General features: G+C 43.1%; 1 pseudogene; it reads right to left on the minus strand.

The window, feature by feature from the left end:
• On the minus strand, nucleotides 1–27,475 carry LOC141201557 (uncharacterized; annotated as a pseudogene).
• Nucleotides 27,476–27,587: the final 112 nt, after the last annotated feature.

A 27,587-nucleotide genomic window follows, 5' to 3' on the forward strand; every position in this document is an offset into this window, starting at 1 on the left:
TTAGAATGAAAAATGCCTCTCCCCTGTGTGACTTCTCTGAAGTTTAAAAAAAGTTGATTTCCAAGGAAACCATTTCCCACATTAAGAACATAAAAATGTCTTCTCTCATGTGTCTGTACTTTGGAGACTAAGAAGTGATGATTTATTCACAAAACATTTTCCACATTCTGAACATAAAAAGGCTTCTCCCTTGTATGAGTTCTCTGATGCTTGTTAAGATATGATTTATCAGCAAAACATTTCTCACATTCTGAACATGAAAAGGGCTTCTCCCCTGTGTGAGTTCTCTGGTGATTAACCAAAACTGACTTCTGGATAAAACATTTTTCACATTCTGAACAAGAAAAAGGCTTCTCCCCTGTGTGAGTTCTCTGGTGACTAACCAAAACTGACTTCTGGCTAAAACATTTTACACATTCTGAACAATAAAAAGTCTTCTCCCCTGTGTGAGTTCTCTGGTGATTAACCAAAGCATATTTCTGGCTAAAACATTTTCCACATTCTGAACAAGAAAAAGGCTTCTCCCCTGTGTGGGTTCTCTGGTGTTTAACCAAATCTGATTTCCGGCTAAAACATTTCCCACATTCTAAACATGAAAAAGGCTTTTCCCTTGTATGAGTTCTCTGATGCTTGTTAAGATATGATTTATCAGCAAAACATTTCTCACATTCTGAACATGAAAAGGGCTTCTCCCCTGTGTGAGTTCTCTGGTGATTAACCAAAACTGACTTCTGGATAAAACATTTTTCACATTCTGAACAAGAAAAAGGCTTCTCCCCTGTGTGAGTTCTCTGGTGACTAACCAAAACTGACTTCTGGCTAAAACATTTTACACATTCTGAACAATAAAAAGTCTTCTCCCCTGTGTGAGTTCTCTGGTGATTAACCAAAGCATATTTCTGGCTAAAACATTTTCCACATTCTGAACAAGAAAAAGGCTTCTCCCCTGTGTGGGTTCTCTGGTGTTTAACCAAATCTGATTTCCGGCTAAAACATTTCCCACATTCTAAACATGAAAAAGGCTTTTCCCTTGTATGAGTTCTCTGATGCTTGTTAAGAGTTGATTTATCAGCATAACATTTTCCACATTCTGAACAGGAAAAAGGCTTCTCCCCTGTGTGAGTTATCTTATGTCTGATAAAACTTGATTTCAGCTGTCCCTCTGATCTCCTGGTACAGTCATCTGGCAAGAATAAAACCAATCATTATTTATGAATAACATATCCTTAAAATTTATATTGATGAATATTTCTACTTCAACGCTCTTCAAAAATGCACTTTATGTAAAAGTATCATTATCTACCAAGAAAACATCGCAGAAAAATCAACCTTACCAACACCAATCAGATAACAAATGCACTAGCAATTTAGTGTTTGTTGGGTGTACTAGGGGGTCTGTCCATATGGGGTGCACTTATATAGTGCTGGACAGCCCCCCTGATCTAATAGTATGGGCATCATCACTATCCTAAGCCAGACACTGCATCACACCTACCTGTGTGACTGGCGTCCTATGCAAGCTTCATCTGTGTGCATCTTTAATACTAGGCAACCACCCTCTCCATGAATTGGTAGGTTTGTGAGTGGTAGCTTCATCAGTATTTTGCACCTGCGCTGCCCCCACCTTTATCATGGGGGTCTGCGGCATCCTGTAGCATTTGTTATATGATTTGGTGTTAGTAAGGCTGTATCTTTTTCTGTGATTTTTTTTAATTTTGCCCTATGTTAGCCGTCATTATTCACCAAGACAATAACAGTTCACAGTCTAATAGAAAACCTCATAGGATGAACCAGTGGATCGTAGTGTTCAACTGTTTGTTAATTCTGCCTCCCAAATATGGAATAAAAAGCCACCAAACAATGTTATGTAGGCAAAAATAATATCAATAAAAACTTCTACTAATCTCACAAAAAACAAGTCCCCACTCAGGTCCATCACCTGTCAATGGAAAACCAGAGGTTTCCACATTATTAGTGGCTCAAAGGCTTTTGAAAAGCAACATGGCTTCCATAAACCAATCCAGCAATATCCGCTCCCCCAAAGTCAGATCTCCCCCTCACTTCTGAGCCTTGCAGTGCGCCCAAAACACATTTAGCATCCATGTATTTGACATTACTATAGTGAGAAGAACCCACTTAATTGATGGTGTGTGTCTCCTGGAGCACAATCTGGGCACTAAGTGTTGGGTAATGAAATTATATATTTGTAATTTTCACTCTCCAACATCCACTGCGTCCTAATTTCTGGAAAGTGCCTGTGGAGTCAAAATAGTCACTACTCCTATAGATTATATCACTGAGGGTTATAATTTCCAAAATGGAGTCACTTTATGGGGATTTCTACTGCTCTGGTTTACGGCAATTTGGTCACATTAGGGCTTCTACAAATGGTGGGTCCCATCTCCTCTGGGATCTGCTCCTGCGACGTCTGCTTCTCTCACCAGGAGCCGCCTTATTCATCCTGCAGGCGCTGGTGATGGAGGATACATCAGAATTAGAAGCTCTGGGCGGCGCAGGCTCTGTCCAGGGTTGCTAGGACCAGTAGTACCATCCAGTCTGGCAGTATGCTTCAGGCAACTGGAAAGCACCGCACCCTACTAAAGCTGGAAGCATATTGCCGGAAGCTGCCAGATACAGCCTTGTTCTCCTTTGGTTCAGTCCTCTGTGCTCAGCTCCCGGCTTGTGTATTTGTTTCCTGTTGTGACCTCGGCCCGTTTACTGACTACTTTTGTGTGATTTTGTATTTTCTCTGACCTCCATGTTCTGACCCGGCTATCTGACTATTCTTCTTGGCATCTCACACCACAGAACATTAGGTAACACGGTGGCCCAAGCTTAGGGGGCCTCTGTCTAAGTACAAATCCATGTAGAGGGGTTAAAGTCAAACCCTGGGATCTGGATAATGGAGTAGATAGCGCTAAGCCTGTTTGTGGTGGCTATCTTTTGAGCTGCCAGGTGACAATGAACAGTGCCCCCAATACATTGTGTCTGCACACTATCCCAGCAAGATCTGCATTCAAATAGGTAAATGGCGCTCCTTCCCTTAACCTGCCATGTGCCCAGACAGTAGTGTACAGCTGTATATAGGGTATTGTCAGATTCAAGAGAAGTTGGAATATTATTTGTAAGATCCATTTGTTTCCTATTATCCTTTGTGAAGAATTCCAAAGTTATCACCATATAAAGTCACACACGTCAGATTTGAAAAATGGGCCCAGATAGGAGCACAAAACTGTCTGCAGGAAGGGGTTAAATCAGAGTATTTTGGGCACTAACTACTGTAGTCAAAACTGTGAGTAACAATAACACATCTACTGAAATGATCAAACTCAACAGTCTCCATCAGTAAGTAGTGAGTAACTAGTGGTGAAACCTCTCTGGGGTAATTAGAGTATGGGGCTCGGGGGCTCTTGGCAATCTAAACTATCGTAAGGGACAATATTTTCTGTCAGATGAGTTTCAAGAAGAAATATTAGACGTTCAAAGAGAACTTGTTATAATAGTGCAGAGATGAGGTGTCTTAAATTTAGCTTAGAGATAGATCATGGCACAGGTGTAATTTTTTTTGTTGTTTAGTTTATCACAATCCTGTTTGAAGTTAGTCAGTTTTAAAAGAAATTGAAAAGTCAGGATAAAGGTAAACTCTGTTGTTATTGTACAGAAATTCACACTTGGCCCTCACTGCACATTTAATGTTGTTGATCAAAAAAGCGAAGTTTGGCCAGAAAGACTGGACCTGGCCTTGTAGGGACCATATGAGGACATTCAGCAGCATAGAAGGGAGAGAAGGTAGATTCATCCAATAAGATATCAGGGATCTAGGAAGCCAACAGCATCATTACACTCCGCTTTCTCTTACAGTCCCATCATAATATTTTTCTTCAAGTGATTTTCTGGCTTTGTGGTTTACAGATCTGGGCAGGTAACGTCTCCTAATCACACGGAGTAGGTGGATCCTCCAGGTTGTAAGTTCTATGGAAAAGGGTTTCAAGGCCCAAATCATTTGAACAGTTTTGGGTGGAAGAGAATGTTGTGGTCTAGAGGCAAAATGGTGATCACACGATTGTGATACGGCCGGACTCCACCACTGATAAAGCAGCCACAGCCGGTGACTGAGAAGAATCTGTGACTTCTGTGCATTTAGTGGTTACTACTCACCTGGGTAGTCATATGTATGAATCTCCTCTTTACACAATTCATCACCCCTCACATATGTCTCTATAGTATTAATATGGGTCAGATCTTCACCCTGAAACAAATATTGTAAAAGTCACAGACAGATGGAGAAGTCCCTTCTATGATCAGCTTTAATCCTGCCATCTCCACCGTTCTCATTACACAAATAGAAAACACATAATACTGGTGGATAAAACAAGACTGAACACAAGACCTTCACAGCCATCTACACATCATAGGGGAGATCTCATGACACCTTCTCTCCATCTACCTGATGATCCTGAGGAACACTGGGATCTTCTTGTTTACAGTCCTGTTGAAGAAGAGGACCGGGACATCTGTCTGGTGTTGTCCTCTTACTGGATAGATCTGGAGGAAACACATACAGGGACTGAATTCATTCTTTACATACAGATAATTATAGGCCGTGTGTATTTAGTCCTGTCCTATTACCTGGTGATGTGAGGGGCTGGGGAACCTCCATCATGACGTCCTTGTACAGATCTTTGTGTCCTTCTAAATACTCCCACTCCTCTATGGAGAAATAGACAGTGACATCCTGATATCTTATAGGAACCTGACACATACAATGATACAGTCATCCCCCCGATCCTTTTATTGTGTTACTGTATAATTTCCCAGTATTCCCAGCAGTGTCACCTCTCCAGTTAGCAGCTCAATCAACTTGTAGGTGAGTTCTAGGATCTTCTGGTCATTGATGTCCTCATGCATCAAGGCTTGAGATGGTGGCCCTGTGAATGGGCTCAGGGGTCTTTCCCATCCCTCAGACTCATGGACCTGACGGCGCTCACTAGAGGTTTTCTTCACTACTGTGTAATCCTGGTTATGGAGAGACACATTAATAAATCTCACTACAGACATTTCCAGAGTCCTCATCTCTCCAGTTCTGTCCATCTGTTATTCCCATAGATAAGAATGATGTAATGTGACGTCATCAGAATCTCTCACCTCTCCAGTAAGCCGGAAGAGGATCTCTAGGGTGAGGTGTAATATCCTCTCCACCATCTTGTCTCTGTCCAAATCCATCTTTGATGGGTAAAATCAGGAAAATCCTCTTTAATAGATCTTCACTGAGAGGATCTGATATTGTAGGGACCTGAATGAGAAGAAGATGAGCTGATGTAACATCATAAAAATCCTGTGTAAGAATACAATTACTGGAGATAATAAATGGAAACATATGAGGAGATTTATTATTTTACAGTATTTCGTTTTCTTTTTTACATCTAGTAATAAAACCTATATATTTTAGGCCACAGACAACAAGCAGTTTCTTCCTTGGAGTCGGCAGCTGAATACGTTTCTCATAGACTCATCTTCCATAAAGCTAATTCTCATCTAATTTACCGACACTGGAATCGGCATTAGCAATACTGCAGGAGATATTCATTACACGTAACATGTGAAATGACTACTTCATGAGGACGACATCTTCATCTTCTACTACGGCTCTAGAAACATATTTAGCCAGAGTGCTTCACTGACTACATCTCCACCAGTTGTCTATATGAATGTTTCCAGTCTTCCCGGGACTGTAATCTTCTATCACATTAGATCTCATGTTTGATTCACACACAGAAGTTTGAGGCTTTGACACATGGTAAGGTTTTTAATATTATACAGAGTAGGACTATCCCGAATGGGTTCACCTTGCCATGGTGGGATAGCTTTCATGCTATTTTTGATCAAAAACAGACCGCCAGGGGGAGCCGCCTGAAAAATGCTCGAGTTTCCCATAGACTTACATTGGGCTCGCTGCTCGGGTCGAGCACCCGAGTATTCCAATGTGCTCAACCCGAGCATCGAGCACCCGAGCATTTTAGTGCTCGCCCATCACTAGTTCTGAGTTTAAATCCCTGGTGCAGAAAAAATAAGCTTTTGTTTTTTAAATGATGTTGGCTAGCACATAAACTTCACTGATGCTTGGCTTTGATATCTGACTTTTCTCACACATCAGAATAAGAATCACAATTACTAAGTATTATCATGGTTAATCTCATAAGCCAAGAAAAACCTGTAGGGACACTGAACTTTTTATTATTAATTATTATTATTATTACTATTATCCTTTCAAACCAAAACTATGTGACACAGATGCCTTACCATTAAACTGTAGGTTCATTATTTGATTATTTAGGTAGTGATATATAATTATAATAATTACATAGCAAAAGTAAATTGGGAGTTTGCAGCCAGTTCTTGGGTGGATGGAAAGAAAAATTGACAATAAAGAAATGTTATCATTAGACCCCTTTAAGAAATTATGCAAATGAACAGTCACTTGGAAATAGATATGTAGTAAATTAGTACCTCCCAATTTACTTTGGCTATGTAATTTACCATGCAAATACACAGCGTGTCTGAAACTCTTAACACGTCAGGATGACAATCAAAATGTCAGATATTAAAAGTAAAACACCCCTGTAGTTTGTGTGCTAAATAGGGATAGTTAAAAAAATAAAAATAATAGTAATAATGTTTCTATTGGGATTTGAACTGTGACACTTTAGTTTCAGAGTCTGATGCCTTACCATTGAGCTATCCAGGCAAGTGATAGTAGCTGGCAGCTTTTCTTGTCTTATGAGATCAACCATGAAAATACTCAGGGTGACTAAAAGTCATTATGATTCTGATGTTTGAAGAAAGTCACACATCAGACTCACACATCAAAATCAAACATCATTTGAATTTGGCTTGCTTGCAGTCTGTGCATAAGTCCCAATGAATTTCAATCAGATTTGCATTGAAAATCATAAAACCAAATGGAACTCCTAGGTTTCTTCAACTGAGTTAATAGCTCAGTGGTTAGTGCACTGGTGTCTGGATACAGAATTTTAGGTTCAAGTCCCAACAGCGAACAGTGACTTTTTTTTTTTATTATTATTACAGTTGTAAAAGTCACTTATCAAAGTCACTTGTCAGAAACACTTGTCAGACAGGGTATTTAGCCTCAAACTGACATCATTATGATGTTTGATTTTGATATCTGATCATGTCCTAAAATGGACACTGTACTCCTGTGACTGTGTTAACCCCTCTAGTTGCTGGATGCTTCTGGAGCACAACACTTCCTGTCTCATGTGCGTGTGTTACTGCTAATAGGTGCTGAATGCTTTTAAAGCAACAGCACTACTTCTGCATGTCACACTCTGCAACAGCACTACTTCTGCATGTCACAACGGGCATTGCAGAAAATGACCTTGGTGGATGACGTTCAGGCCTTCCTAACGGTATTTGAAAGGGTCGCTGAGAGGGAGAAACTTACACCAGAGCAGTGGGCAGAGGTACTGGTGTCATACTTGACGGGGGAGCCCCAGAAGGTGTACTATGTTTTAGCTTTGCAGGACGCCAAAGGGTATGGCAAGCTAAAAACTGAGATTCTCGCACACTTGGGGGTGACAATGACTATCAGGGCGCAGTGAGTCCACCGCTGGGGTAATCACCGGGACAAACCACCTCACTTTCAAATGTTTGACCTGTTGCACCTGGTCCAGAAGTTGCTGGTACCGGATTCCCCTACACCTGCGCAGATGGTAGAGCGGGTGGTGATGGACCGGTTTGTGCACTCCCTGCCAAGGCCCATACAGACTTGGGTTGCCCAGGGTGATCCCTGGAATGCAGATGACCTGGTTGGACTGGTTGAGAGATACCAGGGGATGAAGGTTCCTTGGGAAGGCAGCCCACTCCATACTGGGGTTCCCAACAGGGGCGGAGACTCAAAAGGGGGTGGGCCATCCAAGGTCCAAAGGGGTGGGAGAGGTGGTGCCTAAGGTCCCTACAGGTGATGTTGTTTACTGGAGGTGCCACGGCACAGGCCATATAGCCGCCCATTGTCCGCTGAGCCGATGGACTGCAGCACAGGACGCCATTGTTCATATTATGCTTATCCGACCTGCAGTGTGAAATGTCAACCCAGCGAGGGGCCACAAGCATGTCCTGTGAAGGTGAACGGACAGGAGGTAACGGCACTGCTATAATCCGGGAGTCTGGTGACCCTTATGATGGCCACCCTTCCTCTTCAAATGATCCCGGGGAAAAAAAGTTGGCGTTCGGTGCATTCATGGTGATGCTAAGGACTACCCCATGGCCAGAGAAGACATTGAAATGGCTCACGGTACTGAGTCCCACGAGGTCGGCGTCGTTCAGGACTTGTTGCACCCAATTACTATAGGCTGGGACTTTTGTTTGTTCTGGGATGTGTGGGGGAAGAGTTCTGGGTTCGCTGGCTCAGATAAGAAACCAGTTAACCCTGAGGAGGTATCACCACACCCAGAATCAGACAGGTTTCCCTTTTGTGTCCTTGTTGGGGATAAGGAGGTAGTGTCCCCCGAGTCTGCCATTCCGGAGATAGGGGTGACCAGCGAGAATTTTGGGTTTCCCCAACATAGGGACCTAACTCTGAAGGAAGCTTTTAATAATGTCACTGTTATAAATGGGGTTACACAGGAGCCGGGGGCTGACACAATTTCCCCATTTTATGATGAGTGGGGAGTTGTTGTACCGGGTCAAGAAAGTGAGGGAGGTGCGAGTGGAGCAGTTAATAGTGCCGGGCCCCTATAGACAGAAGGTGTTGGACATGGCCCATTGACATGTCTTGGGGGGATATCTGGGAGCGGAAAAAAAGCAGGAACAGATTGTGCAGAGGTTCTATTGGCCCGGAATCAAGTATTGCAAGTCTTGCCCTACACGCCAGTTAACCGCCCCCACCTCTCACTCTCAAAGTCCCCTTGTGCCTTTGCCCATTATTGTAGAGCATTCAAGAGAATTGATATGGAAATTGGTTGGCCCCTGATTGAATCTGCTCGTGGGCAACATCAATATACACTGCTCAAAAAAATAAACGGAACACTCAAATAACACATCCTAGATCTGAATGAATGAAATATTCTCATTGAATACTTTGTTCTGTACAAAGTTGAATGTGTTGACTACAAAATCACACAAAAATCATCAATGAAATCAAATTTATTAACCAATGGAGGCCTGGATTTGGAGCCACCCCCAAAGTTAAAGTGGAAAAACACACTACAGGCTGCTCCAACTTTGATGTAATGTCCTTAAAACAAGTCAAAATGAGGCTCAGTATTGTGTGTGACCTCCACGTGCCTGTATGACCTCCCTACAATGCCTGGGCATGCTCCTGATGAGGTTGCGGATGGTCTCCTGTGGGATCTCCTTCAGGATGGCACATCAATGCGAGCTTTGGCAAGAAGGTTTGCTGTGTCTATCAGCGTAGTGTCCAGAGGCTGGAGGCGCTACAAGGAGACAGACCAGTACACCAGGAGACGTGGAGGGGGCTGTAGGAGGGCAACAACCCAGCAGCAGGACCGCTACCTCCTCCTTTGTGCAAGGAGGAACAGGAGGAGCACTGACAGAGCCCTGCAAAATGACCTCCAGCATGCCACAAATGTGCATGTGTCTGCATAAACGGTTAGAAACCGACTCCATGAGGGTGGTATGAGGGCCCGACATCCACAGATGGGGGTTGTGCTCACAGCCCAACACCGTGCGGGACGCTTGGCATTTGCCACAGAACACCAGGATTGGCAAAGTCGCCACTGGCGCCCTGTGCTCTTCAAAGATGAAAGCAGGTTCACACTGAGCACATGTGACAGAGTTTGGAGACGCTGTGGAGAGCGATCTGCTGCCTACAACATCCTTCAGCATGACCGGTTTGGCAATGGGTCAGTAATGGTGTGGGCTGGCATTTCTTTGGAGGGCCACACAGCCCTCCATGTGCTCGCCAGAGGTCGCCTGACTGCCATTAGGTACCGAGATGAGATCCTCAGACCCCTTATGAGACCATATGCTGGTGCGGTTGGCCCTGAGTTCCTCCTAATGCAGGACAATGCCAGACCTCATGTGGCTGGAGTGTGTCAGCAGTTCCTGCAAGATGAAGGCATTGAAGCTATGGACTGGCCCGCCCGTTCCCCAGACCTGAATCCGATTGAGCATATCTGGGATATCATGTCTCGCTCCATCCACCAACGTCACATTGCACCACAGACTGTCCAGGAGTTGGAGGATGCTTTAGTCCAGGTCTGGGAGGAGATCCCACAGGAGACCATCCGCAACCTCATCAGGAGCATGCCCAGGCATTGTAGGGAGGTCAAACAGGCACGTGGAGGCCACACACAATACTGAGCCTCATTTTGACTTCTTATAAGGACATTACATCAAAGTTGGATCAGCCTGTAGTGTTTTTCCACTTTAATTTTGGGGGTGACTCCAAATACAGGCCTACATTGGTTAATAAATTTGATTTCCATTGATGATTTTTGTGTGATTTTGTTGTCAATACATTCAACTTTGTACAGAACAAAGTATTCAATGAGAATATTTCATTCATTCAGATCTAGGATGTGTTATTTGAGTGTTCCCTTTATTTTTTTGAGCAGTGTATATTGGTTATCCTGGACTATGCCACACGCTTTCCTGAAGCAATTCCACTGAGAGACTCCTTCGCAAAGAGTATAGCCTGCGAGTTAGTCCACGTTTTTTCCCCAAACAGGCTCACCAAAGGGAGATACTCACCGACCAGGGAACTCCCTTTATGAGTAAGGTGATGAGGGAGTTATGCAAAGTCCTGCAATTCTCCCAGGTGAGGACTTCAGTATACCATCCTAAGACAGATGGACTTGTCGAAAGGTTTAACAAGACTCTGAAGAGTATGCTGAGGAATGCCATAGAAAGGGCCGCAGAGACTGGGATTGTCTCCTACCGTATCTCTTTTTCTCCATCCGAGAGGTTCCACGGGTCTCTACAGGGTTCTCGCCATTCGAACTCCTGTATGGCTGACATCCGTGGGGTCTCCTGGATGTTGCAAAGGAAACCTAGGAAGCGGAGGTCTCGCCCCACAGGAGCGTCATTGCGCATGTCGCTCTGATGCAGGAGAGGATTGAGAAGGTGATGCCCATTATGAAAGAACATCTCCTCCAGGCACAAGAAGCTCATGCCAGAGTCTACAACCGGTCAGCCAGAGTGATCCAATTCAATCCGGGAGACCGAGTGCTCGTGCTAATTCCTACGGTGGAAAGTAAGTTCTTGGCCAACTGGCAAGGGCCGTATGAGGTGGTGGAAAAAGTGGGTGAAGTGAACTACAAGGATCATCAACAGGGACGACGTAAGCCATACCAGATATACCACGTCAACCTCATCAAGCCGTGGCAAGATAGAGAGGCTGTGGAAGCTCCATGCTTGCTGGGCAAGCCAGAAGGTGACGTTGGAGGAGTCGCAATAGCGGAAACGCTACCGAAGGCCCAGAAACAGCAGTGTCGAGAGTTGTTGCAGAAGAACCGGGATCTGTCTACAATAATGTACTGCACCTATGCTACTTCTCATGAGCTAGAAGTCCAATAATGTCCATTCCCTAGTGTGCATGTCCGGAAGTGACGTATTTTACACTGAAACGCTAGATAAACATGGAATCAATGGCACTATATAAATTAATAATAATAATAAGAATAATAATAATACAAAAAACTGATTGCCGCTGCTTCACTCGTACCTGTGACTGTGCATGCCCGTAGTTATCATTCCACACTGGAGTGCATCTAGGATCATTGTTACGAATGCGCATGCCCAGATGTCTGCGTTCCGTGCCGGAGCGCATATGGTATTGGATTGCATTCCATCAAATGAAAAATCCTCTCTCTGAGATCAGCGTCATGGGAGACTAAAAACAACTATTGCACATCCTCCCATCATGCAATAGGCATGTAGATCTACTTTATCACTACAAAAAATATGGGATGGTGGCCCACAGTATATTCCTAAATGGTCATATTTGACCCCTATTGCATAATTAGAGATTCACAAGGATCACCACACTTGTTAGTTACTAAACAGTATAAGTGGGATATAACTGATAAGAAATAATTCTGATATAGAAGCTCAGATCTCTTGATGAAGTAAAACAGTATGTGAACCTCATTCACAGGGAACTGAGTAGCAATTGGTAGAGTATAAAATCCAAAAATGTAATCCAGAATGGGGCTGTATTCACACAGGCATAGAAAATTTGCTCATTGAGTTCCTTTGGAGCTTGTGAATCCAGTCTGGAAATCCACTCACTTTCCATTTTGAGGATACATCTATTGTGATCACCTCCTCTCACATTGGGTTTAACCACCTCAATGATGCAAAAGGAGATATTTCCGGTTTCACCTTAATGTACAGTACAGACCAAAATTTTGGACACACCTTCTCATTTAAAGATTTTTCGTATTTTCATGACTATGAAAATTGTACATTCACACTGAAGGCATCAAAACTATGAATTAACACATGTGGAATTATATACTTAACAAAAAAGTGTGAAACAACTGAAAATATGTCTTATATTCTAGGTTCTTCAAAGTAGACACCTTTTGCTTTGATGACTGCTTTGCACACTCTTGGCATTCTCTTGATGAGCTTCAAGAGGTAGTCACCGGAAATGGTTTTCACTTCACAGGTGTGCCCTGTCAGGTTTAATAAGTGGGATTTCTTGCCTTATAAATGGGGTTGGGACCATCAGTTGTGTTGTGCAGAAGTCAGGTGGATATACAGCTGATAGTCTTACTGAATAGACTGTTAGAATTTGTATTATGGCAAGAAAAAAGCAGCTAAGTAAAGAAAAATGAGTGGCCATCATTACTTTAAGAAATGAAGGTCAGTCAGTGCGAAAAATTGGGCAAACTTTGAATGTGTCCCCAAGTGCAAATGCAAAAACCATCAAGCGCTACAAAGAAACTGGCTCACATGAGGACCGCCCCAGAAAAGGAAGACCAAGAGTCACCTCTGCTTCTGAGGATAAGTTTATCCGAGTCACCAGCCTCAGAAATTGCAGGTTAACAGCAGCTCAGATTAGAGACCAGGTCAATGCTACACAGAGTTCTAGCAGCAGACACATCTCTACAACAACTGTTAAGAGGAGACTTTGTGCAGCAGGCCTTCATGGTAAAATAGCTGCTAGGAAACCACTGCTAAGGACAGGCAACAAGCAGAAAAGACTTGTTTGGGCTAAAGAACACAAGGAATGGACATTAGACCAGTGGAAATCTGTGCTTTGGTCTGATGAGTCCAAATTTGAGATCTTTGGTTCCAACCACCGTGTCTTTGTGCGACGCAGAAAAGGTGAACGGATGGACTCTACATGCCTGGTTCCCACCGTGAAGCATGGAGGAGGAGGTGTGATGGTGTGGGGGTGCTTTGCTGGTGACACTGTTGGGGATTTATTCAAAATTGAAGGCATACTGAACCAGCATGGCTACCACAGCATCTTGCAGCGGCATGCTATTCCATCTGGTTTGCATTTAGTTGGACCATCATTTATTTTTCAACAGGACAATGACCCCAAACACACCTCCAGGCTGTGTAAGGGCTATTTGACCAAGAACGAGAGTGATGGGGTGCTAAGCCAGATGACCTGGCCTCCACAGTCACCAGACCTAAACCCAATCGAGATGGTTTGGGGTGAGCTGGACCGCAGAGTGAAGGCAAAAGGGCCAACAAGTGCTAAGCATCTCTGGGAACTCCTTCAAGATTGTTGGAAGACCATTTCCGGTGACTACATCTTGAACCTCATCAAGAGAATACCAAGAGTGTGCAAAGCAGTCATCAAAGCAAAAGGTGGCTACTTTGAAGAACCTAGAATATAAGACATATTTTCAGTTGTTTCACACTGTTTTGTTAAGTATATAATTCCACATGTTTTAATGCCTTCAGTGTGAATGTGCAATTTTCATAGTCATGAAAATACAGAAAAATCTTTAAATGAGAAAGTGTGTCCAAACTTTTGGTCTGTACTGTACACTATTCATGTGTCTCACTAATGAGGTGTCCCGGCCATGGCGTATTTCCCCCAAATGCCCCCCCACAATCCTCTTGGTCATGCATACATAATCTAGGGGGCAGTTGCATGTGGCCACATATACAAGTCCTGAGGTTTTACAGTTGGAATAATCCCTCTGGAAAAAGGCTTCAACCGTAGATGAACTCGAGAAAGATTTATATGGTCTCATCCAATTACGTGTACAACTTTCTCCACAACTAAAGAAACCACAGATTCTTCTATCTAGCCAAGTCCACTTGGGTGCAGGTTTTTATAGAAACTATGCACTAAACGGTCCCTAATTGACCAACCCTTTATGAAAGTTATTGTGGGAGCAGATCCCACAGCACCCTCAGGTCCGGGTCGACCACAAGTACATACTAGTGTTTTCTGAGGATATTAAAGATATGGTCACTCTGATTGTGACAAGTTCCTATTACTTGTGTTATCCCATATTTTTCTTGCTCTCTTGGTTAGGTATGGAGGAGTGTCTGTCTCTCCTGTTTTTCTGCAAATAATCGTGCGGAATCCAAAATATACTATGGGTACCTTTTTCCTTGAATCTGGTGTTCATGTCTATTGCCTGTATATTAATATCTGTGACATTAGAGCAGTTTCTACTCAACTGTAAAAATTGGCCCTTGGATATTGCTTGTTTTTTTTTTAGTAATTTAATAGTTTATTAGTGCTCATAGGTTAATGGTAGATGAGAGTCCCTAGGGTCCCATCCCGTTCTTTCTTGATTGGTACATCCAGGAAAGGCAACTGGTAATAATTAAACTCTGATATAAATCTAAGGCCCACTCTATGGATATTGAGTTTCCTGACGAATTCAAGAAATTGCTCACTCGTCTCTGACCAGATGATAAAAATGTTGTGAATATATCTATATAATACCCCAATATTTGGATGCCATCACTTATGATCATCCCTGAATATTGTGGTTTCCTCCTATGAGCCCAGGAATAGGATATCATACGAGGGGGCACAGGGGCTCCCCATCGCAGTACCCCTGAGCTGGTGGAAGTACTTCCTGTCAAAAAGAAATATGTTGTGAGTAAGAGTGAGTTTTAGAAGATCCTCCATGAAGTTATTATGTCTGCTACACTCTATTGATCTTGATTTCAAGAAACGACTTACTCCTCTGATACCGTCCTCATGTGGTATATTACTGTACAAAGCCTCAATATCTAGTAAGGCCTGCTCCCCTACATGCATGTATACATGCTCGAGAGTATACAGCGGTGGCCAAAAGTATTGGCACCCCTGCAATTCTGTCAGATAATACTCAGTTTCTTCCTGAAAATGATTGCAATCACACATTCTCTTCATTTAATTTGCTTGCAAGGAAAAAACACAAAAGAGAATGAAGCAAAAATCAAATCATTGATCATTTCACACAAAACTCCAAAAATGGGCCAGACAAAAGTATTGGCACCCTCAGCCTAATACTTGGTTGCACAACCTTTAGCCAAAATAACTGCGAACAACCGCTTCCGGTAACCATCAATGAGTTTCTTACAATGCTCTACTGGAATTGTAGACCATTCTTCTTGGCAAACTGCTCCAGGTCCCTGATATTTGAAGGGTGCCTTCTCCAAACTGCCATTTTGAGATCTCTCCACAGGTGTTCTATGGGATTCAGGTCTGGACTCATTGCTGGCCACCTTAGAAGTCTCCAGTGCTTTCTCTCAAACCATTTTATAGTGCTTTTGGAAGTGTGTTTTGGGTCATTATCCTGCTGGAAGACCCATGACCTCTGAGGTACATTATGCTGCAAAATTTGTTGGTAGTCTTCAGACTTCATAATGCCATGCACACGGTAAGCAGTTCAGTGCCAGAGGCAGCAAAGCAACCCCAAAACACCAGGGAACCTCCGCCATGTTTGACTGTAGGGACTGTGTTCTTTTCTTTGAATGCCTCTCTTTTTTCCTGTACACTCTATGTTGATGCTTTTTCCCCAAAAGCTCTATATTTGTCTCATCTGACCAGAGAACATTCTTCCAAAACGTTTTAGGCTTTCTCAGGTAAGTTTTGGAAAACTCCAGCCTGGCTATTTTATGTCTCGGGGTAAGAAGTGGGGTCTTCCTGGGTATACTACCATACAGTCCCTTTTCATTCAGATGCCGACGGATAGTACGGGTTGACACGGTTGTACCCTCGGACTGCAGGGCAGCTTTAACTTGTTTGAATGTTAGTCGAGGTTCTTTATCCACCATCCGCACAATCTTGCGTTGAAATCTCTCGTCAATTTTTCTTTTCCGTCGACATCTAGGGAGGTTAGCCACGGTGCCATGGGATTTAATCTTCTTGATGACACTGCGCACGGAAGATACAGGAACATTCAGGTCTTTGGAGATGGACTTGTAGCCTTGAGATTGCTCATGCTTCCTCACAATTTGGTTTCTCAAGTCCTCAGACAGTTCTTTGGTCTTCTTTCTTTTCTCCATGCTCAATGTGGTACACACAAGGACAGAGGACAGAGGTTGAGTCAACTTTAATCCATGTTAACTGGCTGCAAGTGTGATTTAGTTATTGCCAACACCTTTTAGGTGCCACAGGTAAGTTACAGGTGCTGTTAATTACACAAATTAGAGAAGCATCACATGATTTTTCAAACAGTGGCAATACTTTTGTCCACCCCCTTTTTAGGTTTGGTGTAGAATTATATCCAATTTGGCTTTAGGACAATTCTTTTTGTGTTTTTTCATTGAAGACAAATTAAATGAAGATAATAATACCCAAGAATTTGTGATTGCAATCATTTTCAGGAAGAAACTGAGTATTATCTGACAGAATTGCAGGGGTGCCAATACTTTTGGCCACCACTGTACATGTAGGGGAGCAGCCAAAGGGAAAACCAATCCCAGGGGGATTATTTCAACTGTAAAACCTCAGGACTTATTCCAACTGCAGGACCTCAGGCGGTACTGTGGAAATATTATACTGTGTGTAGGGGGATGGCGGTAGTGTAGGAATATAATATACACCTGTTTATATGGAATGTGTTCATTCCCTTGTAATCTTCATATATTTCATGTTCATCCCATGTGCAAGATACACAAGAAATCCATAATATCTCTCCATATGTTTGGACCTGTAAGTTTTTATGTTCATTCTTTTTATTTATTCCTGATCTTCATTCTTTTTAGTACGTCCCGGAACATTAAACTGTGTGTGGGGCATCATACATCCTGCATAAGGGGCATAATGGGGGCATTACACTGTGTGGAGGCATCATACATCCTGCATAAGGGGCATAATGGGGGCATTACACTGTGTGGGGGCATCATACATTCTCCATAAGGGGCATAATGGGGGCATTACACTGTGGGGCATCATACATCCTGCATAAGGGGCATAATGGGGGCATTACACTGTGTGGGGGCATCATACATACTGCATAAGGGGCATAATGGGTGCATAACACTGTGTGGGGGCATCATACATACTGCATAAGGGACATAATGGGGGCATTACACTGTGTGGGGGCATCATACATACTGCATAAGGGGCATAATGGGTGCATAACACTGTGTGGGGGCATCATACATACTGCATAAGGGACATAATGGGGGCATTACACTGGGGGGCATCATACATACTGCATAAGGGGCATAATGAGGGCATTACACTGTGTGGGGGCATCATACATACTGCATAAGGGGCATAATGGGGGCATTACACTGGGGGGCATCATACATACTGCGTAAGGGGCCTAATGGGGGCATTACACGGTGTGGGGGCATCAAACATACTGCATAAGGGGCATAATGGGTGCATAACACTGTGTGGGGGAATCATACATACTGCATAAGGGGCATAATGGGTGCATAACACTGTGTGGGGGCATCATACATACTGCATAAGGGACATAATGGGGGCATTACACTGCGGGGCATCATACATACTGCATAAGGGGCATAATGAGGGCATTACACTGTGTGGGGGCATCATACATACTGCATAAGGGGCATAATGGGGGCATTACAGTGTGTGGGGCATCATACATTGTGCATAAGGGGCATAATGGGGGGCATTACACACCCTGCATAAGGGGCATAATGGGGGCATTACACTGTGTGGGGGCATCATACATACTGTATAAGGAGCATAATGGGGGGCATTACACTGTGTGGGGGCATCATACATCCTGCATAAGGGACATAATGGGGAAATTACACTGTGTGGGGGCATAATACATACTGTATAAGGGGCATAATGGGGGCATTACACTGTGTGGGGGCATCATACATACTGTATAAGGGGCATAATGGGGGCATTACACTGTTTAGGGGCATCATACATCCTGCATAAGGGGCATAATGGGGAAATTACACTGTGTGGGGAATCATACATCCTGCATAAGGGGCATAATGGGGGCATTACACTGTGTGGGGGCATCATACATACAGCATAAGGGGCATAATGGGGGCATTACACTGTGTGGGGGCATCATACATCCTGCATAAGGGACATAATGGGGAAATTACACTGTGTGGGGGCATCATACATCCTGCATAAGGGGCATAATGGGGGCATTACACTGTGTGGGGGCATCATACATCCTGCATAAGGAGCATAATGGGGGCATTACACTGTGTGGGGGCATCATACATCCTGCATAAGGGGCATAATGGGGGCATTACACTGTGTGGGGGCATCATACATCCTGCATAAGGAGCATAATGGGGGCATTACACTGTGTGGGGGCATCATACATCCTGCATAAGGGGCATAATGGGGGCATTACACTGTGGGGAATCATACACCCTGCATAAGGGGCATAAAAGAGTCTCCGTGCTGAAGGGGTTAATGCCCCCTGCGCCCAGTAATGGGGTCTCCACATATATGGCTGCTCTGTGCGCACAGGAGCTGTGATGAGGTCACAGGAGGGGAGGAGTCAGGGGTCACATGATCAGGGGCCTCAGTGGATGCAGGACTCTGCTGTGCTGGTTGTCATGGTGCTGGATGAGCTGAAGTTTATGTGTGGGGTCAGGAGGGGTTTACAGTGTGGATGTAGCAGAGCCGCGTGTGGACGAGGTGTACGGAGCAGAGCCGCGTGTGTACGAGGTGTACGGAGCGGAGCCGTGTGTGTACGAGGTGTACGGAGCAGAGCCGCGTGTGTACGAGGTGTACGGAGCAGAGCCATGTGTGTACGAGGTGTACGGAGCAGAGTCGCGTGTGTACGAGGTGTACGGAGCAGAGCCGTGTGTGTACGAGGTGTACGGAGCAGAGCTGCGTGTGTACGAAGTGTACGGAGCGGAGCCGCGTGTGTACGAGGTGTACGGAGCAGAGCCGCGCGTGTACGAGGTGTACGGAGCAGAGTCGTGTGTGTACGAGGTGTACGGAGCACAGCCGCGTGTGTACGAGGCGTACGGAGCAGAGCCGCGCGTGTACAAGGTGTGCGGAGCCATGTGTTTGAGGTGTATGGAGCGGAGCCGTGTGTACGGAGCGGAGCCGCGTGTGTACGAGGTGTGAGGAGCTGCCCACTTACTAAAGACTATGATACTTTTCCATCACTGTTAAAAATATAACGCTTACATTGGAGTAAGAGTACATTGAGGATAGGAAGGAAATCAATATTGAATTATGTGGATAAAACAAAAGCTTGTTTAAGGTTCATTCAAAAGTGGTTACAAAAATAAGGAAAAATAGTTCATAGCACACAAAAGAAGTATCTATAATATAACGGGGGATGCGTCCCTCTGTCTGAAGCCTCAATAGACTGCGCATGCGTGATGCACAGTCTGGCTCCAGACAGAAGCAGGCATCCAGCCGTTACAGGTAAGAGGAGTGTATGGCGCCGGAGATCGCGGTATGCGTAGACACTGAATGCATACCGCGATCTCCGGCGCCATACTTGCATACTTACCTGACCGGGAGGAGCATTGCCGCGGCGCCTCTCTTTGCCGAAGACCAGGGCAGGAGTGAGTTGTCGGATCGGCGTATGCGCATAGCGCTATCCGGCGCCATTTTACTGAAGACACATTTACAGTGTGTCTTCAGCAAAATGGCGCCGGATACTGCTGTGCTCCGGTGCCGCACTCCTCCCCCGGCCTCCGGCAGAACAGGACACAGCAGCGCTGGAGTACGGATAAGAAAGGTGAGTATAAGTGTTTATTTTTTTTGTATGTGTGTACAGTGTGAAAGTGATGAGGGGGCCACACATACCAGGATTGTGGGGTGAGGGAACCATGTATATACCAGGATTGTTAGGTGAGGGAACCATGCATATACCAGGATTGGGGGGTGAGGGGTACCACACATACCAGGATTGGGGGGATGAGGGGGTACCACACATACCAGGATTGGGGGGGATGAGGGGGTACCACACATACCAGGATTGGGGGGGATGAGGGGTACCACACATACCAGGATTGGGGGGGGTGAGGGGTACCACACATACCAGGATTGGGGTGGATGAGGGGTACCACACATACAAGGATTGGGGGGGGGTGAAGGGTACCACACATACCAGGATTGGGGGGATGAGGGGTACCACACATACCAGGATTGGGGGATGAGGGGTGCCACGCATACCGGGGTTGGGGATGAGGGGTGCCACGCATACCGGGATTGGGGATGAGGGGTGCCACGCATACCGGGATTGGGGATGAGGGGTGCCACGCATACCGGGATTGGGGATGAGGGGTGCCACGCATACCAGGATGAGGGATACCATACATACCAGGATAGGGATGAAGGATGGGGTGCCATGCATACCAGGATAGGGATGAGGGATGGGGTACCATGCATACTGGGATTGGGGTTGAGGGGTCCCATGCATACCAGGATTGGGGGGTGAGGGGTGCCATGCATACCAGGATTGGGGGGTGAGGGGTGCCATGCATACCAGGATTGGGGTTGAGGAATATCATGCATACCAGGTTTCTGGGATGAGGCCATACATACCAGAATTGGGATGAGAGGTGCCATGCATACCAGGACAGGGATGAGGGGTGCCATGCATACCGGGATTGGGGATGAGGGGTGCCATACATACCGGGATTGGGGTTGAGGGGTGCCATGCATACCGGGATTGGGGATGAGGGATGCCATGCATACAGGGATTGGGGATGAGGGGTGCCATGCATACCGGGATTGGAGATGAGGGGTACCATGCATACCGGGATTGGGGATGAGGGGTGCCATGCATACCAGGATTGGGGGTGAGGGGTGCCATGCATACCAGGATGGGGATGAGGGGTGCCATGCATACCAGGATAGGATGGTGGGGACAGGATGGGGGCAGCACAAATACCAGGAGGGGGGCAGCACATACCAGCATGGAAGACCATATACCAATAAAAATGCTCGCCACCTGGGCGTAGAATGGGTTCAATAGCTAGTTAGGTTATAAGAGAGAAAGCAACATTCATAAGTTCTTAAGTATATTGCATGAGATGGTCCGTGGTGGAGATTCTCAAGGTATGAGACATCTGCCCATTCATTTCTTGCTCTACTTATATACCATCTCAGATAACAACAAAGGTTTGCCATAAATCACACTTAATGAAAACAAAAGGGGGGTGGGCAGTACCCTGTGAAAATGAACAGGATGCTGTCCACGTGCAAGCTGAGCAAAAGAACTTGTTGAAAAGATTGGAGTACAACACAGAAAATTTACTTGCATATAAATAACAATGTTTTATTTTATAAAACACACAATGTAGATAGAATAAATACAAGGAGATAGTGCCGGATGGTGTAATACATCATGGTAGGAAAAGTATACAATTTATGAATTCATAATACTGAGAGACAGCCCAATTGCACAATGCCCTTACAGATCACACTAATAATCTTAAGTTATAAAACCACCGACATCAGGGTTATAGGCTAAAGTAAAAATGCGTGCAAAAGGTGCCCCAGAATATTAATTTGTTAATATGGTCCACCCTCCCCTACAGCCACCACAAGGATGACAGTGATGAAACACAATGAAGAAAAAGGGGGGGGGGGGGGTCATCACCTATGGCTCATGCAGGCCCCCATGTCATAAACTTAGTGGTGGCATAAGGAGAGGTAACCTGGTGACCTACCTATGAAGCACCACTCATCAACGGAAGAGCATAGAGGTGAGGACAGGAATGCCATCTCGCCTCATAGACATACAATGGAGATTATTTTTCCAGTTTCATAACCCAATATCTTGACTTTCTGGTATATTATAAACTTCTACCATGTTAGAACAAATCTAGTAACTCATGGTATATGCCTTTTGACTACATGCACATTTACCTTGTGTTGGCATATTTAAACATATGGCTAGTGACGTTTAAAGGATCATTAGTTATCTCCAAATAACCCATATAGACCAGAGTCCTATAGGTTTGACGTACAGAACAGGTGTCTCTGCCAAGGTCCCAGAATAACTGCAATCTTTCTCTAGAATATTTGAAAGTAAGGCTCGAACCAGAACTTTAAAGCTTATGTATATACTTTTATCATTAGATATTAATATTTTACAGTCCCCCCCTGATTATGATTTAAGAAATATCATAATCAATCCTAAACTCATTCTCTCACCATTTGTATCACATTCATTCTTTATTCTGATAACCTTGTATCAACACCTGTATTGAATGTCATCTGAGTTCCCAAAAGCTTCTAAATTAAAAATAAAAATTCACTAAAAAAGGTTATATATATTTTTTTAACATTTCTCTTAAAATATTATCTTCCTTTTTCATTTCAGTCTTTATCTTTTTATATATTTTCTTAATTTTACACATAAAAATCTGATAAAAAATGCACAGCAAGATCAAAATAAATATGATTACAATTGGATAATACATTTCCTGCTGCCATTTTTGCTGAAGACTGTGACCAACTAGTTACTGATCTTCCTAGATTTTTCCACCAAGATGAGCCTGACATAGTTGTCCACTCATGTTCAATATCATTTAAATTGCCTTGTTCATGTCTGAATACAATTTCAGCTTCTTTTAATTGTTTTGTTAGCAAATTTATCAAAACTTTTTTCTTTTTTATCTCATTTGTCCACATATCCCAAGGGAAATTATTTATTTGTGACAAACTGAACTGTATTGGAAGGTTTTCAGACTTCTTGTCCCTATTGATGTAATATTAATACTTCCTTCCTTCTTGTAGATATTTTTCACACTTCCCTCCATACAATATAAACCTATTGTCAGATTTTCAGCATGTACACAAGATGAGAAGAATGCAGAAACAACTTCTTTTTCAGACATAACTTGGAAACAAATTTTTGTTCGAGCTTATTGGGGTCAACAAGTCATGTATCGTGTGCACATTCTCAACTCTGGCATGACATGAGGTATGATTATGGAAACACGAGTTATAAATGACTTTATCTTGTCCAGGTAGACACATTACCTTAGAAATAAAATGTAAGCATGACGATATGTCTAATTGTTCAGTGTTTGTACCATCAAATGCTAAATCTGTGTACTGTAATAGATAATATAGTAATTGTGTATTACTAACAGGAATGCCCAGAACAGTTAGGGGAACCATGGTTTCTTCTCTTCCTGATATTGGGATTAGCCATGTTCCTACACAAATGTTCGGTTCACATCCTAACCACTTATTTACCCACAAATCTGTGTGATTTAACGCAAAATTATATTCTGTAGGCAAATTTCTCATTATTCCTAAAGGAGTAATTCCACTTTACAATGCCTGTGCAATCATTTTCAGATTAGTATAATATTCAATCTGAATTTCTAGACATGCTCTGGCCACTTGGGATTCCTGTTCACTTTCTATTAGAGCTAAAGTAGCATCTTGTAGATGTGACACTGAAGATCCCAACACAGCAGCAGTGTTCAAAACCATCTTCTCAAGGAGTTGATGCAAACTTTTCAAAATTTTTACCCCTTTGCCTCCAATATACCCAATATTTTCTAAATCTGATTTAAGTGTATGTATGTCCATAATGTTAAACTCACCACTGTTCCTAATCCCCCCAAATTACCTTCTAATAGCCCCCTCTTACTTCTAACCTGTGTTGATGTTCTTTTCCCAAACCATTGTTCTATTCCCATCTCCATGTTGATGAGATGTGATTGACATTGGGGATATCTGGGTGAGATTTTCCAACTAGACATGTTAAAAGTCCAGACCATAGTCATCAACACTCCATCCCTTAATAGAGGTTTAGATTGGAATTGATTGATTTGGAAAGGAGTAGATGGTTGAAGCCTTGTCTGTGTACATACATTATCTAATCCTGACAAAAAAATTACATCTTTACATTGTTTGTAATTATTTTTAGTTAAAACACAACATTAATAAAGTCCAGAATCTTTAAGAGATGGATTATCTAGAGAAAAAAAAAAATTCTTATCCAACCATCTCATATTCCCGTATTGACTTCTATGTATAACATTTGTTGGACCATTTGAAAAACTTCCCAAAAATAATTTGTTTCTGGTCCATGTTAACACTCGGGAGGTAACGCTAACCTTGTGTTGCATATTAATAAAAGAGGAGACATATTTTCATGACTATGTATTGCTTGTGGTGCAACCCTTACTTCTGGAGCGATAGTATTTGTTACTGTAAAAACTACATATACCTGTACTTGTACTGATTCTCTGGTTCTCTGGAAGTTCCATGTTTTTACCCAATCTTCATCTCCTTCTGTAATAGAAAGTAATGAAGGATCCAAAATTTTCCCAAAAAGTTGTGTCTTTAACACAATCTCTGTTTCGGATGTTCTAACTGTCCCTTTTGCGAGCATATCATTAGTAATATCACCCGACCATACAGCTTTCTCTTCACCTCTTATCCCTATATTCCAGTATAACACATCTGTAGGATTGCATTCCCATATGCCTGTCTTATTATTATGTATATAATCTCCTTGTAACTCTGTAAATGTAGACTTAGGTCCTATGGCAGCATGTAATATTAAGTGTCGTGTATAAAGTGTAGCTCAATACAGCATTTTACACCATAACCCATGCAAATGTTTCCAGTAATATCTACTGAATCGTCCGGTATGTCTTCATCTATTTGATTTTGTATACTTGATCCTCTTGGTTTCCGTGAATGTAAAGTTCCTTTGATATGTCCATTCACTTCACTAGTATTTGTTCCATGATATAAAATGTCTTCTGCGTAGAACACAATTGAAATAGTACAAAGTAGCTGAAATTTGGTTCCCATCAGATAGTAGCTTTTCCTGGGAAACTTTTTCTTTTCTTGAAGGATTGGTGTTGAATCCCTTCCATCAAGGACATGGTATTCCGCATTCCAGCTCTTATTGGAATCCATTTCTTCCTGAAAGAAATGCAGTATCATTATTTTGCAATATACAATTTGCATTGATCAACATGTACCCACAATTTTTGTTGTCTGCTGGTATTTTTAACCACGTTGGATGCTGGTTGCACTAGGATCATAACTTGTCCCATGGTGTCGATTATTTCAAAGGGACCTTCCCAGTTACTTTCTCAAGGTCCACTCTTCCTGAAAGTTTTTATCATGACTAGAGCCCCTTTTTTGAATTTGGATTCATATGGTGGCTCCATCCTCTGCATTCTTGATGCAGCATGTGGAAGAATGGTTTTCAAGTTTTCCTGCAACAATTGCAACCATTTGGACCTTGCAGCAGCATCTTTTTGAGGTGTGGACAAAAATGGTTCATGTGGGAAAATCAATGGCATTTTCCTTCCTGTCATTAGTTCAAAAGGAGTAAACTGACTTGTGGAGGAAGTTGTTCCTCTAACACTCAACAGTACAAAAGGTACTGCATCCACCCAAGTATTACCTTGGTCCAATAACATTTTGGCAATTCTGGATTTTATTGTTCTATTGATCCTTTCCACAATACCAGCAGACTGTCGATGGTAAGGTACATGAAACAGTTGTTGTACCCCTAGAATAGTACAAATTGCTCGCATGTTTTTACCTGTGAAGTGACTTGCTCGATCAGAGGTAATCATTCTTGGGATCCCCCACGTACAAAAGACATGATTAACTAATGCTCTAGCTGTAGACAAAGCATCATCTTTCCTGACAGGTAAAATTTTAAGCCATTTAGAAAAAACATCTACTACCACGAATGCATACCTGAGACCATTTTTACCTGATGGTAATGGACCAAGGTAGTCGATTTGTAATGCAGACCATGGACCATCTGCAGGTGCGGTTCGCAGTAGTGGCGGTTTCTGTCCTTTTGGTCTTGGATTAATTTGGGCACAAATGAGACATGATTGAACAATACTTTACACAGTCTCTTCCATCTTTTCTCAGTAAAATTTCTCTTTGAGAATGCCTAACAATTTCTGTTGACCCAAATGACCCAAGCTTTCATGATTATATCTCATGAACTCATCCTGTAAATGTTTTGGTACAACAGGACGCAAGTCCCTGTTTAAGTCATGACACAAAACCCCATTTTCACAAACAAAGGGAGGTTTTGGATCAACCCGGGAAGCAACAAGAGTTGAATCTTTTTCTTGTTCTTCCGCAAAAGAAGGGATATGCCTGTCTGTTCTTTGAACTGCTGAAACCTCGAGATGTTCAGGCTCAAACACTTCTTCTGTCAGGGCTGCCTCTTTGGCTAACATATCTGCGGTTGCATTTCCGACAGATAATTCATCATCAGACTTTTTATGGGCAGGAACTTTGACAATAACAAAACCATTAGGGTTTTTTGAAGCTATCTCAAAAATTGTTTTCAGTGTGTCACTATGTACAAGAGTCTTGTTAGAAGAATCTACATAGCCTCTTTTTTCCCAAACTGGCAGGTAATCTGTCAATGATCTCACAACATAGGAGCTATCACTGTAGATTACAATGGGACACTGATTGTCAGCCTCATTCAGCTGTAGCACCATTCTTACCGCTTCTAGCTCTGCTCTCTGGGCTGAAAAATGATTCAGTAACTTGTGTTTTACCACCTGTCCTCTTGTGGGATAAAAAATGGCATATCCTGTATAATAGTGCCCATCTGAATAGAATCTGGACCCATCTACAAAAACTGCTTCATCAGTTACCTCTGCCTTCCGTCTGAAAAGTGATGGAATAGGACTGGAGACAATCATGAGTTTGCCCTTCATATTGCATCAACTGAGGAAGAACTTTGGCTTTATAATCTACATCAATTTGATTGGGAGACAGTGACAGAAACCAATGGGCAAATCTCTGATGTGACACATCTGGGATATTTTTCTCAATGAGAAGTTTTAGTGTAGAATGAGGAGTTTGCAGAATGATTTTGTTGAAACCAACAATGTGTTCAGTTGCTTTGACTGCAAAGTAGACGCCTACCAAGTGTCTCGCACAAGTTTCAAAACCTCTTTCAATAGGTGAGAGAAGCTTAGAAAAATAGCCCAAAATTCTCCACTCTTCTCCCTGCAATTGTAACAGAACAGCAGACACCACTGTCTCTGATGGGTGAACTTGTAGAGCAAATGGAGCTGAAGGATCTACTGTGGACAAAGCAGGTGCATTCTGTAAATTCATTTTCATTTGTTCAAATGAGGTTTGTTGTTCAACACCCCAAGGACCAAAATAATCATTATTTTCACTTTTCAAAAGATCGTACAAAGGCCTGGCCTTATTAGAAAAATCCTCA

Source organism: Phyllobates terribilis, unplaced genomic scaffold (genome assembly GCF_046119375.1).
Source record: "Phyllobates terribilis strain yellow unplaced genomic scaffold, ASM4611937v1 Scaffold_119__1_contigs__length_5224398, whole genome shotgun sequence".
Taxonomy (NCBI): domain Eukaryota; kingdom Metazoa; phylum Chordata; class Amphibia; order Anura; family Dendrobatidae; genus Phyllobates; species Phyllobates terribilis.